At 39.0% G+C, this 21,923-nt stretch overlaps 1 protein-coding gene across 3 annotated transcripts in view; it reads left to right on the top strand.

The window, feature by feature from the left end:
* The first annotated feature begins 385 nt into the window (after positions 1 to 385).
* LOC124274929 (growth hormone secretagogue receptor type 1-like) overlaps positions 386 to 21,923 on the top strand; it is a 127,839-nt gene continuing 106,301 nt past the window's right edge. For 2 of the 3 annotated variants that reach the window (XM_046710296.1, XM_046710295.1), the window contains exon 1: positions 391 to 454. The gene's annotated coding sequence lies outside the window, so the exon portion shown is untranslated. Of the gene's footprint in view, positions 455 to 21,923 lie in introns of all 3 variants that reach the window. The other variant, XM_046710297.1, reaches the window with a different exon arrangement.

Genomic DNA, 21,923 nt, shown 5'->3' with positions numbered 1-21,923 from the left:
ATTGAAAATACAATATTCGAAGTGTTTTGTGTGTTAGAGTGAGGTCGCGTTTATCAGCGTCCACGTGCACTGTGTCCTAGTCCGTGACTCCTATCGAATTATTGTAACAGAATTCCGAGTAGTGCATCATGTTCACATTAAAACTTGTGCTTTTCCATCATCCTTCGAAACTAATATTTTTCATCTCCGAATAATGTTTAGTGTTGGATTAACAATATAAAAAACAACTTAAGTCCTGTCTTCCGCATCGTTGGGTAGAATTACACTTCATTTAAGTACGAGCAATTTCCTCCAGCCATGGAAGTGGGTGAATTGGGATCTGAAACTGACGGTCACGTGACGCCATCGGCCTTGGACAAACGCTACTGGGGAAAGTTGTGGTAGGCCTGTCTACATCTGGCTGCGAAAACATTGAGCTGCAACACACACTGCGCCGAACGTCCAGCTCTGTGAGGTAGGTGATAGATCTACTCCTTAAAGGAGATACTTTAATGACAGTTCGCTATGACGTCCAGAGTCCACGGTAAATTTAATGTCTTCTCTAGTATTCATTCTTTGATTGCAAGCTATGATATTTAAGCCCGATAGGTATAGGTGTAACAACTTCCGTGTGTTCATGTATATATTTTCTGTTATGATTTTTTACCAGTAAGCGATATATGGTGTTGTAGGTGGTGTGGGTGTGTTATAATAACGCATAGATTCACATTGTACATCTCAGTAAGAACTTACACACAATTATAGAATAAACCTGGTCTTGTGTTACAGTAGGTGCATAAGTGTATATAGTGTTTGAGTGGTGACCCCGGGCCTTGTTTGCAGGTGTCAGTGATCAGAGGTATAATCTGTTATCCTTTGAACTGGGCGTGCCCGAGTGTTATGCTACATTACTTTCGTTTGATGACAGGTCGTTTAGATAAGAATCAATAACATGTCACAGTAGTGCGGGCACTCCATGTACAGCTGCAAACCTGTTCGGATATATGTAGGTGGTATATGCATTTCAAGTAGGGATGCAACCCTGTTTGTTCGGCTTAATATACAGGTGGTATGTGTAGCTCGTGTACTGTGTAACACGTTAGGATCTATATACAGATGATATATACAACACGTGTTCAGTGTCGCCCTATACGTTCTGATCTATATACAGGTGATATATGCAACACGTGTTCAGTATAGCTCTGTACGTTTTGATCTATATACAGGTGGTATATGCAACACGTGTTCAGTGTCGCCCTATATGTTAGGATCTATATACAAGTGATATATGCAACACGTGTTCAGTATAGCTCTGTACGTTAGGATCTATATACAAGTGATATATGCAACACGTGTTCAGTGTAGCTCTGTACGTTAGGATCTATATACAGGTGATATATGCAACACGTGTTCAGTGTAGCTCTGTACGTTAGGATCTATATACAGGTGATATATGCAACTCTTGTTCAGTGTAGCTCTGTAAGTTAGGATCTATATACAGGTGATATATGCAACTCTTGTTCAGTGTAGCTCTGGAAGTTAGGATCTATATACAGGTGATATATGCAACACGTGTTCAGTGTCGCTCTATATGTTAGGATCTATATACAGGTGATATATAGGACAACATGTGTTCAGTGTAGCTCTGTATGTTAGGATCTATATACAGGTGATATATGCAACACGTGTTCAGTATAGCCCTGTACGTTAGGATCTATATACAAGTGATATATGCAACACGTGTTCAGTATAGGCTCTGATATATACAACACGTGTTCAGTGTCGATCGTTAGGATCTATATACAAGTGATATATGCAACACGTGTTCGCTCTATACGTTAGGATCTATCGCCAGGTGATATATACAACATGTGTTCAGTGTCGCCCTATACGTTAGGATCTATATACAGGTGATATATGCAACACGTGTTCAGTGTCGCCCTATATGTTAGGATCTATATACAGGTGATATATGCAACACGTGTTCAGTATAGCTCTGTACGTTAGGATCTATATACAGGTGATATATACAACACGTGTTCAGTGTCGCCCTATACGTTAGGATCTATATACAAGTGATATATGCAACACGTGTTCAGTATAGCTCTGTACGTTAGGATCTATATACAGGTGATATATACAACACGTGTTCAGTGTCGCCCTATACGTTAGGATCTATATACAAGTGATATATGCAACACGTGTTCAGTATAGCTCTGTACGTTAGGATCTATATACAGGTGATATATACAACATGTGTTCAGTGTCGCCCTATACGTTAGGATCTATATACAAGTGATATATGCAACATGTGTTCAGTGTCGCCCTATACGTTAGGATCTATATACAAGTGATATATGCAACATGTGTTCAGTGTCGCCCTGTATGATAGGATCTATATACAGGTGATATATACAACATGTGTTCAGTGTCGCCCTATACGTTAGGATCTATATACAGGTGATATATGCAACTCTTGTTCAGTGTAGCTCTATACGTTAGGATCTATATACAGGTGATATATGCAACACGTGTTCAATGTAAGAGTGTAAGTTAGGATCTATATACAGGTGATATATGCTACACGTGTTCAGTGTAACAGTGTACGTTTTGATCTATATACAGGTGATATAAGCAACACGTGTTCAGTGTAACAATGTAAGTTAGGATCTATATACAGGTAATATATGTTAGGCGTGTTAAGTGTACACGAATAAGTTAGGATCTATATACAGGTGATACATGCAACACGTGTTCAGTGTAACAGTGTAAGTTAGGATACACGTGATGTATGCTACACGTGTTCAATATAGTCCTATACGTTGGGATCTATATACAAATTGTATAGGATACACCCAGTGTGGTGTCCTGAAAGCGCTCGATATAACGACAGAGATAAAAAAATACATTTAATGCACATTTTGCCCTGCAGATATATATGTTGTCACTTTTAGATCATGTTGTCGTGAATTGTGATAAGAACATGCTATATATTCCCTTTGCATTACTTGCGTCATTCTGTAGAAACGTGTATTTGCGGAGAATAGCTCGTGTTTAAGCTTTGCATCTAAACAAACTAGTCATTGTGGTCAATACCAACTTTGAAAGCAAGCTTACGGGGAAATGAAATTCGAATGAGGAAAATGTTAACCAATGAATACACAAACATCGAGTTTGCTATCGAATTCACAATGCCCCTGTATCATCAGACTTCATATTGTTTGCACTAGGTAGGCCACTCAACTGAATGTGTTGTGTCCCTCAGGCGTGCCGTAAACGTATGTTAGTGAGTTCGAATCTCCTACTCGGTTTTATTATGTTTCTTGGTTTGTTAGTACCATGCTCATGCTGAAGTGTTTTGCCAAAGTGATAAATTTCCATACCTATATTACTTCGAGATTTCCTCCCACATAAACGGGAATAGTCTAAGTGGCGGTAAACTCAACTAAATCTATGTATGTGAAAAATACCTGTTATCGAGTGTGAAATAAAATACGAGTCATACAATATTTCTGTTTTGTCAGGCACATGCATTTATAAATGAAAAATGTCAGAAACTGTCCCCAGACCATGTGAATGATGACTGTGCCTTACTAGGGTGTAGGTTGATCAGTGGAAGTAGGTAAGATAATCCAGGAAATGAATTTTTTTACGATATCCAAGTTGATGAACCCCTGTTGATATAGTTCTCTGACCTCATAAAACATCCTGTTGGAAGTGATATTAAGTTGATTACGTGAACACGAAAGAGCATTAAGCAATATTGCTGTGGTTCGTGCCAGACCAATCAGTTAGCCTAGTTAGGAACCGCTTGAAGTTTTCTCGGAGACAAACTATTTATGTATATATAATCAGCGATGTAAGACCAGAAACACAGAGCCTAAAATACGCCCCCTAATTATGAAATGTTCTAAAGGAAATACGTACGACTGTCACACGTTAGCAACAAGTTTAGACTAACAACTAGTCTCTGAAATGAGCATATTTTACAGAAAAAAGGCTCATAGTGAAAAAAATCAAAATATAATAACAAGGAGCCTTGATACTTTCTTCATTTTCAGAAGCTGTGGAAATCTAGACTTGCCACATTTTCTAGACTTGCGTGGGATTTCTTGGATATATTTGCTTCAGGGTCTGTATGACAGACTACAACAAATTGTCAAGCCAAAGTTATATAACTGGTTTGTAATAATAATGAGTGAGTGAGTGAGTTGGGTTTTACGCCGCTTTTAGCAATATTCCAGCAATATCACGGCGGGGAACACTATAAATGGGCTTCACACATTGTGCCCATGTGGGGATTCAAAACCGGGTCGTCAGCGTGACGAGCCGGCGCTTTAACCATTAGGCTACCCCACCGTCCCGCAATAATAATGAAAACATCAAGATATGATATGTTTCAGCATTGGCGACAGCGTCTCATTACAGAGTTCTGTGAATTTGATTTTGTATTTGACAGCAACAAATGGGCACCCCACAGTGTAGATATACGTGGAATAACACAGCTGTTGTTAACATGTAGCCGGCTGACCATGCCTCCTGCTTCGACGTTATCTGAATAATGCAACCTGTGTTTTATGTTCGTACCAGGAACGACAATATTCGGTGGGTTTTGTTTCCTAGTTTGCTACTCATTTAGGTCTCATCGACCGTGTCATATACATTGTTGTGGAATGGTATTTGTGTGTTAGTTTGTCAAGCGGTGGTAGTTCATTGAACGTGTGGAAAAATGATATTGGACCGTGTTATGTCCAGAGTGACGGAGTCACCGATATTATCCTTGATCAATATATCTAGTCATCCATTGCAAACATGTGTTCGCTTGCAATAGAATTGTATTTGCTCGTAATGTTTCAAGCTGAATTAGGTTATTGAACATTAGGACAAAAATAAGAATAATATATTGTGTCTCAATACATCAAGGTTACTGCGACAGTAATTTTTAATCAAATCACATCAGTGTCACATGGATGTAAAAATATAACAGACCATTTTCCGACTTTCTCTGTTCACATTTTTCATATTGTTCAAATGTCTCATAGATTCTTTTAGGTTACTCATATCGAGGCAATGCAAACTTTATTTTCTATGTGTAGGTAGCTAGAGCTCATTCAGAAATAGTGTTTTTTTGCGAAATAGGTCCAAATTACTTATGTTTTACTCACTTCAGTACATTTCAAAATTTCGTCCAGATATCGTTATGCAAACACCTGTATAGAGGATATTATATGAGTGCCCATGTCATACTATGTTTACGACACGAGTGCCTAAATGTTGGTATTGCCCGAGCAAGAGCGAGGGATATACCTATATTTAGGCACGAGTGTCGTACAAATAGTATGATATGAGCACGAATATGATATTCTGTTTATTACCGAAGTCGTCAAATTGTGGAAAATAAACCAAAATCAACTTTCAAACATAGGCTGGCTACCCGCCGTCGCCGCATGGAGGACGCAATGTCACAGAAGAAACGTGAAGTCATAGCATTGTTCATGACGTCACGTCACCATGCCAAAGTGATATTTTGCCCTAGGGCATCGTATGAAAAATATGAACCCCGATATTTTAGCCCTCGTAGGTAATAATATGAAATACTGACGTCACACGATCTAAATATTTGTGACACTAGGTATTTCATGCACGGAAGATTGTGGAAATATATTTGATGCTTTACGTTTGAAACGAACTTGTTAAGATCTATCATTTCAAATCTGACAAGATGAAATTATGTCTTCAAATTTTCTTCTCTTCTTAAAAGTAAACTTGCATAAAATTTAGTCATCTGGTCCGCATATTGTGTAAATTCCGAAGCCTGGGCCATAAGTTAAATATTCAACAGCATCGTTGTTATGGAAAAATATACTGAACAACATTGATGCGCATATCACTTTCTGTTCGGATGTCCATATTATACAGGAAGAAAAACACTTCCCATTTCAAGTTATTCTCCTTATGTTAACATCAAGATCGCTGCAATATGTAATGGAAATTACTTAAAGGGTCTTGCAATATAAATATGCCTGTTTAGGGATTATTGAGATATCATATCGTCTTGAGTTGCCCATTTCAGAGGCAATTAGGAAGTGTGTCATCAACATGAATACGATTGCTAGGATGAACAACCTTTAAATTACAACTGTTACAAGTAAAATATGAATTCATGATGCTGGTGCTTATCACTAATTTTCGATTATCTATTCATAAAATTACCAACGCTCTTTCCAGTTTACGTCCATCGGAATCTTTTTTGGACGATTATCGGGAAATGTCTCCTGCAGAGAAGTTTTATATTTATTGCTACAGCGAAACATAGTCTCAGTTATCGGACTATGGAATTGTTTGACCAAGCGCAAATATCCATATATTTGTTGTCTTGGCCATTACTCTCATAATGCCAAATTTTGTGGCTTTCAGTCTTTTTCTCAAGAAAGTATTATTGTCATCACAGGTGACACTTGCGTTTGCTCCGATTATGATAAAATACAAGTTATAAATAGAGATACACCATTTCCATAATCATATAAAAATCTCTGTTGCACATTTCCGCCAAAATTTACAGCATTTGAATCCTAGTCACTCTCCAATAGTGTGATGTTAACAGGTGTTCCTAAAAAGGTGAACTTCTCCTGTCACACCATGGATACCCGTCTCAAACACATTAAAACGCACTGAAACGAACACTGAAGCCAATGGCACACAGTCTAATAATACTTTCTATGTGTAATTTATTAGACTATAAATACGCCCATTACACTATCTACAGAGTATATGCACATACCAGATGGCACAAGAGTAAATGAAATGACCCTCATCTGATTGGAAGAAGAAACAACAGGTGGGAGCGAATAACGAGGTACGTTAACGTGTTTCTAAGGTTTGGTGAACACATTTCGGTAACGCATATGAGTTGTTTTCATATTTCTGTAGTTAATGTCAGTTTAACCACACCTGTGAATGGCTCTTTGCAGGGAGCATGTTGAGATTTTAAAGCAAGATATATTCCCTTTTGTTATGATATAATCGTATGTTATCACTTATACCACTGGGGACAGGAAATAAATGTAATAAGGGTATTAATGCATTCTAATAGGAAGTACATGATAACTAGGATTATATTCGAACTTAGATTAATATATGGAATAACAATAACAGTTGTACTGTATTCTTATTATGTTAGTAGCAACGCTACGAACATGTTCCGTAATGTATGTGCATGAGTGAAAACGTAATTATGTGTCTTAATACAATGACATAGCGTTCTGTGTTTGGAATTGTTTGGAATTTATTGAAACAGACAGCGTCCTCAAACCCCTAAATATTTTAATATATGTCATAATATATACCTGCATATTAACAGTACCTAAACTATTTAACCAGAGAAGATCCGGGGTAGAATAGGTCTTCAGCAACCCATGTGCTTGCCATAAAAGGCGACTATGCTTGTCGTAAGAGGCGACTAACGGGATCGGGTGGTCAGTTTCGCTGACTTGGTTGACACATGTCATCGGTTCCCAATTGCGCAGATCGATGCTCATGCTGTTGATCACTGGATTGTCTGATCCAGACTTGATTATTTACAGACCGCCGCCATATAGCTGGGATATTGCTGAGTGCGGCGTAAAAAATAAACTCACTCACTCACTCACCTAAAATATTTCCATGTCAGTATTTTCCGGAGATGTTGAGAACCTGCTGCAGAAGCATCTAGTTTCATGTCATTGTATGCGAAATGACTAACAACTATGAAAACAGAGAATAGCATTTTAGCAGCGTGTTTACGCGAGGATTGATATCAGCAACAGATATATTAAAATACACAATTTTTATGTGTAGCATGGTATGTTTCAAGGTGTGAAATGAAACTGGGGCACATTGGCTGTTAACTGATATTAAAGAAATCAGTAATATTTTGTATCCCTGTCAGCGATAAACTAAGTCATACCCCAAGAGGGTCTGGAAACTATTGAATTACGTAGCCCAAAACGGTTTATCAACTAGAAGATAAACATAGTTATAATTTAGTTTAGCAACTATCGCTAAAATAAACATTGGGGAGTTTGTTGTGCAAGTGCGTATGAAAAATATAAAACCCAAACCATTTGCTTCTTAGACACATGGTAATCTAACGCTATTTGTGCTCACTTGTTGGTCCATTAAAATGGGTTAGAATGAAACAAATATCGAAAAGCGATGACGTCAGAATCGTAAACAACGTCAGAGGAACTGTTGGAACAGAAGTACACAATGTAAACATGTTCTAAATACTTTTGAGTAACATATTTTAAACTCGAATCTCTATTACCCCTGGGCTTTACGTCAATAACCATTATGGAAATTAAGTTGATGCATAGCCTCACAGAAATGTGATATTTTTTCAGAAATCCCCACAAAACGACAACAACAAAACAAATCCAAGCTTTCAAAGGAAACATCGGGCTGTTGATTATGATTTGACTTTGCTGATCTAATGTTTTCCGAATATAGCTTCGGTTTTTACATGGATGTTTTAAGGCATTCTATTGTTGATAAATGCATGTGCCGGTTATGAGAGAGCAGCCATGCGAAGTCCAGAAATCATCAAATTATTGCGTGTACCAGAATTATCCTGCCAACAAACTGATCTGCATATAAAGTACGGAACTGAGATCAAGTGGCAAAGTAGGCAGTTGCAGCTGCTGTTTATATCGTGGGAGTCGATGTCGTGGCGGAGGCAATGCGGACATGAATTGAAGAAGCAGGCAGATTCAGGTCGACTCGGGCCACGGGCCACCTTCTCGCACTCATGAAAATGTGATCTCCTTGCCCTGGTTGAAGGAGATCATGCAGTTTTAATGGTTTTCCATCGGTCGTGTTTGTGTTTTCTACAAGCAAGCTTCATCGAGCGCTGTGAATGAGGTCGTTGTCTATTTGCCCTCAAAACACTTTCATTTGTTTAACACCGCTTTGAATGACATTGTACTTACATTATATCCCTGCCTGTCAGTTCTACGATGGTTTTACCAAGTTTCCGTAACACACAAACACGGATAGTGATTTAATAAAAACAGTCAACGTCATCGTGGCGAATTTGGGATATGAACCCGCGATGATTGAATATGGTACACCCAATGGTGCTTATAAAGGCGACAAGGCCACCACATGTTATAAAAGACAGACATTTAAAAAGGATTTAGTCAAGCCAACAATGCTTCAGTTCTATAGGAACGATCAATGTCATTTTAACTGTGTGGCGTATGTGGTTCAACGGTTCGCAGGGACTAGTCCACCCAGAATGGTTTCAAACATCTGTTACAATGGTCACTAGTATGGTGATTTACCTTCTGTTGTAGGCGATCTCTAGCCTGTTTTTATATTGTATTGTCCCAATAGTGCTATTAGTTTTAAACTTTCCACGCTATTTTTAATTTTAATTGTGATATTCTAGTTGTTTTACTGTCCTTCGTCGACAGGTTTTTATAATATATATCTATTCCATTTCAATGTCACATATGTTCTCGTCACGATATGGCTGCAATATTGCCGATGTGACGTTAAATAATAACTCACTCACTCACTCAAGCATCTTTTAGTCGGCACTTACAACATGATACTACAAAAAATGAGTTCAGTAGCATCCGATTCTTTCATTCTGCTGTAGTTGCCTGGACGACAATTCATTGCAGTGATATGAAAGAATTGAAAGAATCTGAAAATGAATGAAACCTCATTAATCCGAACGGTCAGTAATATATCAAGAGCGTAATGTAAGTCCGGAATAAAAAGTGACCCGTCAATGTTTACATAGTCGTTCTACAGTATACGAACTAAAGATGCTTCTTTTAGATCAAAGGGGATGGACCCCGGTGTTTGCTTCAGGTTTACCTTTATCCTAATATTTGATAAACGATGAAAATATATTGCCTAGAGGATACAGACCACATGGAATACATCTGGTGTGTATATCTCGCGAGACCAAGGGGAATCCAGTGTTGTATAGTGCATCGATAAGGTGCCTCATTTCCTTGTTTCCCTTGAGAACACGCAGATAACCTTTAACAGGTGAGACAAAATAATCGCCCAGCAGGTTGGTCAATATTGCCACAGGGCTGGGTGTTTTTGTGATCTTTCACAACCAATTTCAAGACAGTCATCTAATTACCTTATCACGTTGAACGCTGGGTTTTCATAACCATGGCCCGTACAATGAAATCCGTACCTCCCAGTATTGATGCATGTAAAACATTTTAACATTACAGGTTTACAAGTTACACATTTTCAATTCAAACAGCAACGAATATTGACATCATGACCTTTGTAAGCCATGATGTTAATATTCGTCACGCCCAGCCGACATGAATGTCTATATGAAAGAACTCTTAGAGCGAGCATTTTTAACAAGCAATGAGAAAACACTCAACAGGTGGGTTAAAATTATTGCATAATAAGCAAGTCAATTTTGCTTGGAGGGTATGCATTCCTGAGGTCTTTCAGCCAACTCCGAAACAGATACCCAATTATAATTACTCACGTACCTCGGCATTGGACCCTATCTATTTTGGGGTACAAAAATAGATTCTGGAGTTAAATAACAGTCTTTGTAATTCGAGCATCATAAAGTTACCCAACGCTACTTTGACTGAATAAAATAAAATCAATATTCCCAACGAGAACAAGTGACTGAAGAAATGCATTCGACGCCACGCATTAACAAGCATTTGCGTACTGACCACGGTTAATTTTTCTTCAGATTCCTCATTACTGTTAAGATTCGTAGTTATTTCCCTTGAGAGTACGACAAAATAATGAGTAAAACATTTCTGTGTACTGCACATTCGCAGCTATTAAAAAATCATGTCGAGATTGGTCTTGGTTCCCTCGGCAAGCTGCATGTTTTACTATTTGCTATATAATTAAATTATGTGTCTATATTTGTTCAGAGCAGTAACACCAAAGTCCTCTCTAAAGCTTTGAACAAGTGTTACTGCAGACATAAGGAAGACAATTCGAAATTCGTCGCGTTAGGGACAAAACGTATATTCAGTGCAAGTCGATCTTTTGACTCGAACCATAAGGTACTTTATTTGTTAAGGTGAAAGTTCAGAAGCCTTTGTATGTGTTTGTGATGGGTACCACCGGTGGAGCAGGGTATACTCACCCTTTTGCGAAAACCTGGTACCATACAATTTGACAGTGATTTATACAAAACATGATTATTAAGCTACTGATATTGGGCTTTTACTGTTATTTTACTGTTATTTTTGCAATTAAATATTAACATTGCAATACATCCTTCTGTTTGCAGCTGATTATCTAAACTAACACATTATAGGGCATATAAGGCGTATATTGATATACGTTGCCTTTTGCACTAATTTGCTTGGAACATGTTTAACAGGTACACAAATTACTATTTGCATTCAGTAAGTTACCTTAATTGAACTAGATGCACATGCTATATAATAATTTATGCAGACAGGGAAACGTCGTTGAATCGAAGACCTTTCTTGAACATTGTGTCGATAGTGCTAGGAACAGAAATGGATGTCGTCCTGGCAACGATGGGTCGAAGGACAGAAACTGGCGAGTTTTAATGTAATTATATTGATGTAATGACATGCAAATTGTGACGATATATTACGTCTAGGGCTGGGACGAGTCCTAATTTTCTACCCGGGTGCCCCACCCCCTATTACCCTTCTCTACCCTGATCCCCGTTATGTTTATTCCTGACATCAAATTTGTTTTTATATTCTTCAGCTCGGAGGCTTAAATTTCGATTTTTTCAGTGTCTTAACCATGTATTATATTGAAAGCAGGTAACTGTAAATTATGTCTAAATCTTCAAAGAAAATACAACCTTTTAATCATTAAAGAATAACATATTACATTGTTTAATCTATTAGTCACATGATCATAACGGGTCCGGATATTGAGACGGGTACCCGGGTCCAACTCATTACCCACCCGTCCCGGGTATCCGGGTTACCCGTCTCAGCCCTAATTACGTCTGTATATATTTACTGGTATGTTTACAAAACATCCAAGGATTTATTGGATGTTATGTTCATTAACGACGCTCACCTTTGTATTCAAATATGATGCATTTTCGAATGAGTGTAATGCTTTTAGCATGCCGGATGGAATATTTGTCAAATATTTGTTTTGAATTACAATCACTGTTGGCAGATATCATTTCCGCTTCTATACACAAACCGAAATGGTGTGATGCACTCTGACAAAGTGTTGAACACAGGACACAATAACCAACTGACATTCTTTATGGCTTAACCACCAGTTCCAATACTGACAAATACTACAAATGGACTTTATACGTTCTTATCATCAGTGTAACAAAGAACATCTTTTTGTGGCTAAAGTCGTCATTAATTTCCTACAATCACGCTGCTTCTTCCGATTACTTTATATTTACATAGCAGCGTTGTGTTTTAACTTCAAAGATGGTCAGAGTGCCAAAACCGATTCAGTGAATGCGGGTGACATTGTGATTAAGACTATGTCGTGCAATATCGCACTGCCGCAGAGGCGATCCATTAAGGGAATGTTCAGTACAGTTGCTATTCCTCACGGACAAGTAGAGAGATTGAATTTAACAGATGGGATAATCTGATGAGCTTTCTCGAGTCATTTAACACGATAGAAATGATCATATCTTAATTCTAGTATCCTAATTCACTGAGGGGAGTGGGGGCTTTTCTGATATTGATGCTGTCATTGGTATGCGCAGTTGCTTTTCTGAATTGGTTACACTTCGCAACGGACTACGACGTTAACAACACTGGTTATTATTTCTAGGAGAGTTGATTGTTGACTCACATAAGCTCACTCGACGCGACAAGCATATGTTGCTGTGGACCTCGTCAACCTATAACCTCAATGTTTATACAGGCATACAGCTTAATGTTCATTCAGTATATGCATATGTTTTATGTGACACATATAGGGAAATAAGGAAAAACACTGGATACACTAAAGTGAGTATGGGAGCAAAGATAAGTATACCTTTACCATGGACAAAATTTCAACACGGTGGAAGACGGCAAACCGTAAGGGCTTACTACGAGCCAACGGCATGTGTCTGATGATAGCGGTGAGATTTATCTGATCATGATTCGATTTATAACATGATATTCCCATACAGTAGTCAGTACGTCATCGTGTGGAATCAAACACGGTCTGTTTGCGTGACTGTCAATTTAACATTCTCACGTATACAGTTACACAATCTTGTACATATACAATCTTCAATGTCATGTTCAAACACTAACCACATACGTATAATGATCTAAACATTTAATCCCACAAGTTTTACCACAGCTAAAGGGAAGAAAAGGAGTGTGGTGACATTAAACTATCTCCGTGTTTTAGAAGACCTGCACGTTTGCTGCCTCAAATACATCCCTCAAAGAGGTCACTCGACTTAATCGTGAGAACTTTCCATGGATGTTGTTTAATACCACCTTTCATCTTGTACTGTGTGGCACCTTAGATGTAACATGTTCTTCCCCAACGTGATTCTTTCGTTGAGTTAATATCATTTTCACGCATCCTCAGCGCCAATGGGATAGGTGATAACGTCCGTACCTCTCAGTGTAACTCGCATGTTGGAATGTGGCGAAAACATCTCCATAAAGTGGAGGAAATTGAACCAAACATGTGACGCGACTGCTAAGGGAGATAGGTAAACATTTCATGGTAACCTGTGACTGTAACATGCGAATAAACATACTTGTGTTTCCCAAGATCAGAAGTTGAATTCGTGTCGACTAAGAAATATTTAATGTTGAAACAAGAATGTCGACATGGTAGACTACTTAGCCTCACAATCTTTATTGGCTCTTATCTCAGCATAGGCTGGCATTTGGCAAGTTGATCTGCAATAACTGACACTGTGCCTTATCGTCATGTTCTATCTGGTAGCATAAACACAACGTCCAGCTGGGAGGGTCGCCTTGGCGATAACGGTTTCTTTTAACATATTTATATACCTTACACACATTTATAAGGTGTGTGTGAGTTTGGCTGGAGTGCTTGGGTGGTAACCCCAATCACCTCTTTGAACTATTTCCAGTTTATATAATCCGGTACCTGCAAATTGATTTGCGGATAAGGAAGAATAGACTTCAATCGGTACTTGTGCTATACATGTACATTACTTTCCTCTTTGAACTCTTTGATTGGCAGTTTTTAGAATTTGTAAGTCAAAGTGAAGCAAGGTGTTTTATTGATGACAACTGCTTGGTTCTATTATGACGCGACGTTTACCCCAAAATACGTCACTCTTGGTTGACAACGGTGTAGGCTTCTATACCGAAACGTTGTATTGAAATGTAATAAAGTTGTCATCCCTATCAGAAAGCAAGTAATTGCCCCTATCCGAATTACTCCGTCCCCCAATCATACCCAAAATTGTCAAAAGAGGGCACCGGCTGTAACATTTCCTCGTGCCAGGGACTAGGTGGATAAAAGAAGTACTCGTCGCCGGTGAGGTATCACACGGTAATACTGTGCCTGAGTTCGGTATGCATGCTAAACGACACACAGAGACACACACACACACACACACACTCACTCAGAGCCACACAGACAGACACAGACAGAGCACGCACGCGCACAGAGACACACAGAGAGACAGAGACTCGTCCTAACGTTGGTTTGAACCAATTCTAACACGTTATTCCCGCTGGTGGCATAGAACTAACATGTTAACTTATTCTGACTGATTCTTTTCACAGGCTGTTCAGGGTGTTTTCAAACATTTAAAATGGTCTGTCATGTTCCTTTCATTATCCTTCACAATGCTGGTCCATGCTAAACGGTTGCTTGATATCCTGTTGCAAAAACCGTCATTATTCTTCCGAACACACGCATACGCACGCACGCAAACACACGCACACACACACAGGCACGCACGCACGCATCCTTCACAATGTTGGTCGCGATGGAAGATTCAAACCTTCTGGCATGGAGTCCAAACGTGTGTGGTAATCCTGGAGACCCTGGAGAACGTGTAGTCATCATGTCAGTGTGTACTGAAGCCTTTTTGTCAGCGAGTGGTGATTATTACCAGCAAAAACATCCAGCTAATGCAGATGTGTAATAAATGAGATAGCGTGCGGTTTGTAACTCAGTGTGGCCTCTGACAAGCAGATCCTACAGCGGAGACTGGGGAAACAACAACAACGGTAGAATGAGGTTAATACCCCTAGCTCTGGTATCAAACTGGTTCAGCTGATTACGTGAGGGATGCAGTTCAAACATTGACGGGGGCGTCTGGGATAATACAGGGAATATTCATTCACTGTCCACCTTTAATACAGTAATCGTTGCTAGTAATGCTTGAATGACATTGAAATGCAAGTTTTTAGAGATTTGTGTTTGTTCTTAAAGTAACAATACCTGCTTTAAGGATTAGGCAATTCTATTGCCATAAGCCATTTCCTGGATGGTATTGAAGTATCAGTTTTCAGGGAGTTCCATGATTAATAGTTCCTGCTATATGTATAATGCAAGACTACTGTCGTAAGTAATACTTGTTCTGATTTGAACTCAGGTTCAAAGATAAATTCTAGAACGTCAGTCTATGAACAGTGGCGAATGAGGATCAGGAGGACAAGTTGAAACGCATCACATAGCGGGTCAGTGTCTATGTATCCGGTTGACGTATACCTGCTTTACGTATAATGCAATGCTATTGCCATAAGCCATTTCCTACTATACATGGATGGTATTGAAGTATCAGTTTTCAGGGAGTTTCGTGAGTAACAGTGCTATATGTATTATGCAAGACTACTATCAACTACTGTCGTAAGTATTACTCGTTCTGGGTCTCCTTTCACGAAGCAACCTTTACTAAGGTTGACCTTAACTCCCATTCTTTAACATTGCACTAAGGTGTAAGTCACTAAGGTAACCTTAGTGCAATGTTAAAGAATGTGAAATTAACCTTAGCAAACACCCTGATTTGAATTCAGCTTCAAAGATATATTCCAGAACGTCATTCCATGAACAGTGGAGTTTGATGATCAGGAAGACAAGTTGAAACGCATCTGATAGCGTATGAGTGTCTATGTATCCTGTTGACGTGATGTGGATCATAATTGAAGAATGTTCCACCGGACGTACTTTGTTACTCCGTTAACCCAGCGTCATTTTCCACCCAATGACTCTACCCCGTACTTGTGTTCCAATTGGCATACACTACAAAGGAATCTCGAACGGCGACCCCGATTTAATATGTAACTATATGCAATTTTGCATTTAGTATACTTCCTACAATTACATTATACTAGTAGACTTTGCTACTATTACAACTAAGAACATTTCAACGAAAATATCGCGCCTTGTCTCGTCTGTGGATGGGAGCGTATTGTAAAGATAATTTCCTTTGAACAAAAGCTATCCTGTGTGACTTAAGTCAGACTCCCTTTTTCTATTATACGATTGGCGTCCAGCAGAAGACGAAAATGGTGTCTAACTATCACAGCAATATATTTATTCACCACTGTGATTTCTTAACTACATTCTTTGTGAAGACAGCGTTAATAGTTCCACAGAATTAGACATTTGCTAGGGAGGGACACTGATGTATAGTGTCCAGACACTGCAATTCAATGGATATCGTTAGCGTTCTGGAGACAGTCAGTCCGTTAGAGAAAAGAACAAAGGAGGCGTCTATTTTGAGTGCATTTCGTGTTATCAACTTCAGATTAATCGTTATAGAAATCAATGGGGAGTTTCTTTAGATCAGCACATGAGAAGATTAGCTTCTAAAAGTGCCTTTAAAGAACAATTTTCAGAATATGCAAAAAGCGAAAATGTAGTATTAGCGAAGAGATCCGGATATGTGACGATATTATGTGTGACGTTTTTATATGTGTGACGTAATTATAAATATTACCTTGAAAAGGAACAAGAATTCATACCGACACTATTCATAAACATACTCATTTTTACACATATTGGAATTGGGGGAGAATGTCAGGCAGAGACTGTGCTTTCTTATATTCCTCACAAAGCTGACATCAAATATGAAGCTGTGACCGATCATAATGCATTCCGACGAAGAGACAATCCCATTTAACAACGTTTAACAACCAATCGTATTGCAGCAAATGCACTCAAACCCTTGCGTAGAGTTATATGTAGGAGGTCGAGCTGCCCACCTCTACGAACAACTGCAACACCAAAGTACCATCTGGTCTGGGCAATAATTCTGATATCGACCATGTGGATCTTTACCCATATTGTTGATAACTGGCATGCTTTGTGTTGACCAGATCCTATTAACCACAAACCACTGTGATACCTTGCCTGAAACAAGATAAGCTCAGGATAAAATGTTTTTGGTGAGTGCTTCTTTCTTTTTATCTGTTAAACCCTCCAAATACGTGATTGTAAATTATAATACCACCGATCCACCATGCACAACTCACAATTACTTCCGATCAGAGTGATGTATCGTTTTAAGGCGATTTGAGATTGTGGGAAAGTGATTACGTTTATCGAACGATTAACAGCTTTTCTTTAAGAATCCTCCGAAAAAGGGACTTTTTACAAGTCAGCGCTTACCGCTTTTAATGAAATGCACTCAGTGCTCGGCAACTTAAGCTCATTTTATTGGATTGTGACTGTGTCCTTCATTCTACTTTGTTTTCTTTACAAGACTTCCATTCTAACAGATCTTCTATGGGGTTTCAATATTGATCCGTCAAAATGAGTTATATTTTTTTCGCGGTTTACAAGACTATGAACCCACCAGAAAGAGAAATACGGGTTCTATCATTAACTTCTGCTCTCGTATACTACTCCCTTGACTACCACCTGTGTCGCGTAGCGAGAGGGTTTTGTGGATATTACCTTTTCATTTCAATTTAATCATGCATTTACGACCATCTATAGCAGTCAGTGTCACCCAGAGTCATGCCGTTCTGATCACGTGTTCAGACAAGTGTTCGTACCTCGATGGTCTAAGCAGGCACTAGTCGTACCCAAACAGCCTCTGAAGTCTGGTTGAAGGGTGCCCACGGGGGTTATTCCCTGCCCGGTACCGCGGAAAGACTCATAAATGGAAGTACTGACAGCTTCCGACGACCATACAGACCAGATACATGTGATTGATCGTGTATTGTGACAATAAAGACGTGGGTGTATGACCCTTTAGAACCATCCCCTTTATTTCTTTTAATTAAAGTTATAATCTTCATGTCATTTATTCACACCTTGTCCGACGTCGCAGTTGCACACACGCTTTTAGATATTTCCATCGGCTAGTTTCCACGAGAATTCTTAAGCCAAATTGCTCACTGGGACATGCATTTGTATTGCTTGTGTCTGAGTGGATGGAAAAGGAATTGTGTGGTTACAGTGGTTGCTGAGAGTGAACTTGGTTGGAAAGATCAGGGAAGCTGCAATCAGGTTCTCACACTTTAGATCATTAGTGACGTTTACGAATTACTGGTTACAGCAATACATTTATTACCTTAACGGAAACCTACGGACTCATGCTTTCCAAGCCGAAATAATACTGTAGGCCAATTGGTGGGATTAATTAAGAAAGAAATGTCCTTTTATTGTCCTTTCAATGGTGTTCAACCCTACAGCTCCTAACAACCATGATGGAAAAAGCCTGTTTGCCTGAATAGTAGTAAGGAAACAAACCGTCATGTATTAAATGTTACGTTTGCATTTGACTTTCAAGTGACGTTTTCCTAGCTTTAGTTAGATCAACACATCTGAGTTCATTCGTCGTCACACATGTGTGGAGTCCTTGGAAAAAAGACCCCAGACTTTCTAGTTTTACCCATGTCCTCATGGAAAATTAAAAACGTTGTAAATGCCTTTTCAGACGAAAACGGTGAAACACTTTAACCTGCTTCGATGAAGGAGATTTTTCCCAAATGAGTGTAACAGAAAATCGGTTGACATTCTTTAAGATCTGGTTTCTTAACACTGGCAAAAGATGTATTAACTTTTAAGTCGTAAGTACATACACGCGTGCACGTATGTATAAAGTACACGACGGTAAGAAAGCGTTGCCGACTTCAAAGGGCTTTTAATTCAATAACATTAAGTTACATTTTCCATGTTTCTTTTTAAACGAGGGTAATTCCTTTGCAACATGTCACCACAAGACTAGGATTTCCTCTGATGATAATGATATCTAATACGAGAACATTACAAAATTGTTTGATGTGAAATGTTTTCCTAAGAGAATTGATAACAGAAAAATGCTCTATTCCTTCAGGCATTTGAAGACAACGAATTTCTCATTTTGCATTTCGGTTAGGCCTTCAACACTCTTGAGTGAGATGCTTCTTCAAGGCAAGTGGGCTCCGTGGTGACTGACAGGATGCAAGTTTGATAAGGCATGTCAAGAAACAGGGCAGGCAAACATCCTGGTGCTGTAGTTTTTGAGAAAAGTAATTGGTTATCTGCAAATGGTGTCATTTGTAGCAAATTTAGAGTCAGGTTTTCTGATCAAAGATCTTCTGTTGGATGTTATCCTTGTTGTCAGGCAGGCCCAAAGGGCGATAAATCTGACAAGTACGGGGCCAAAGATGATGACAGGTTGACGTCGTCTTCTTCGGAGGCGCTTGACTCTGGTATTTCTCTTTCGATTGAGAACGGTTTTGTTGTTCTAACAATATTTCGCCATTTTGTGGTTGAAAGTTCTTTTTATGAATGCTGAAACTGTAAAGGTGTATATGAAAATTATACGATAATCAACTATTTCGAAGACGCCTATTATGTACGTTATAAAAATTAAGACTGGTGCTGAAATTCGTTTAGATTTTGAATGATATTCTGAATTAAAGTGATAGAACTTGTATCTCCTTTGAAATCAAAACCGGAAGTACGGCAGGCTATTGCTAGTGATGGCATAGTATTTTACACTACAGCTATTCGAAGTGTAAAGGGCGGTTGGGTAGCCTAGTGGTTGAAGCGTTCTCTCGTCCAGCCGAAGACCCGGGTTCGATTCTCCACATGGGTACAATGTGTGAAGCCCATTTCTGGTGTCCCCGGCGTGATATTGTAGGAATATTGATTAAAACGGCCTAAAATTAAACATTCATGGCAGTCTGTAAACAATCGAGTCTGGTCCAGGGAAACCAGTGACTGGATGAATGACATCATGGAAGTACGTTGACACCTAATCGATCAAATCAAAAGGCATGACGACCTGATTCATTTCAGGTTCCAACTAGGAGATAAACATCATGTGTTGGCCAATGTCCGGGTCTTATTGAGTATTTGAAGCACGGGAATTCATTTGGAACCGACGGCGTTAGCCAACACATGATGTTTATCGACATTGTAAACACAAAAGTAAACCAAAAGGTCCACCACGTTTTTGTATCTGCACTCATTGACATTGAGTACGGGTACAGCAGTGAAATGCCATCAGCTGGCCGTATCAGCTGTCTCCCATGTTAGCATCTGGAACAGCTCATTTGTGACGTCATTCAGACTGTACGTCACAATATGATTTGAATGACGTAACAATACAATGGTGTGTGCGATGTTTGTATGTATTAATACGCAGCAAATGGTCTTGCAATTTCCGGGAATCAAATACCATTCGATCATGTTTTTCAACCAATCAGATAAAAGAAGTGACTTTTGGTTTACAATGATGTTCACAAATACTGGGGACCTAGTCAGACCTGCTGCTCCTTTTGGGGGAATTCTGCTTGTACGTCTAAATCCGCATACATGAGAATAGAATTACTACTTTACAATGATGTGTTATTCAAGCAAATTAAGCACATCAACATAATGTAACCATTTAAACCGAGGCGATACTTACGGACAAATCAAGATTAACTGACAATGTATGCTTGTTGTTGCATGTACCATTTGTGAAAAAGTAGCTTACGTCAGAAAAGTGAAATATTGCAGGGCTGGTTGACGTGTGATGTTTCAAGGTTACCCCGACTACTTTAGACGTCAACATCTGTAGCACTTACACGAGAGACGGCAAATAATTCCAAAGTGTCTAAAAGCCTTGAAGAAGTGTTCAATTAGGCAGACTAATTTCATCTATAAGGATGGTGAGAGATAGACGTATTCGAATGGTTCTCAAACTCTTTGAACTTTTCAAATGGTATTTCCTGACTAAATGGGACTGTGAGATGACCAGGGCAAGTTGTCCGTCTTTCAGTTATCAATTATGTAGATTCTTTCAGCATGCAGGTTTTAAAGAGAAACGTGTCATTTCAAGTTGGGAACTGCAAAGTAAAGCAGAAATGATGATTCCACACAATTAGTTATATTTTAGAAAATCGCCATCCATTCGGTTCCAAGGCCAATGTAGGCAGTCCTGCCATTGTGGTTAGATCACTTTAGTACTCGCAGACATACGGTTAGGTTCGTCAGACATCGTCAACTCTCGTTGCCCTTTCTGGAATCTAGGAAGCAATAAATGGGCGTCTGTTCCCAATTTGGAAACGTTAGCCAGAACCGATGTACTTGTCTCGGTTACTACATTTTTCATGAAGAATTAGATTACCTGTATTTGTCTGTTGTGTGGTGTAACTCGACATCTCAAAATGGACCTTAGCTTCTAAAATCTTATTAGCAGTTAAAATCGACAAGCATTTTGTTCATGTCATTTTGTGTATTGCAAGCTACACATGGATCTTTGTTATACTGGCATGTATTTGACCATTTACATGGGCTCAAACATCGGTCCCTAGATGCTCGTGAAAAAGATGTCTCATTCTGTATATAACATGACGCCGTCGTATGTTATTCGTAGATAAACGCGATGGAACCGCTAACGTATTGCACCGAGTGTACCCAGCTCGTCATAATCACAATCCGCAATGTTATTATCGAAGCCTGTTCCGCGTCAGGCAGTATTTCAACTGTCAGTGGCTTTAGAAAGATGCACGTTGTGACGACAGGCATGTCAAGTTGCTGCTTCTGATATGGTCGGCTCA

This window comes from Haliotis rubra, unplaced genomic scaffold (genome assembly GCF_003918875.1).
Source record: "Haliotis rubra isolate DU_JTF1 unplaced genomic scaffold, ASM391887v1 Scf196, whole genome shotgun sequence".
In the NCBI taxonomy this organism is placed as follows: domain Eukaryota; kingdom Metazoa; phylum Mollusca; class Gastropoda; order Lepetellida; family Haliotidae; genus Haliotis; species Haliotis rubra.
This window is presented reverse-complemented; position numbering and strand designations above follow the sequence as displayed.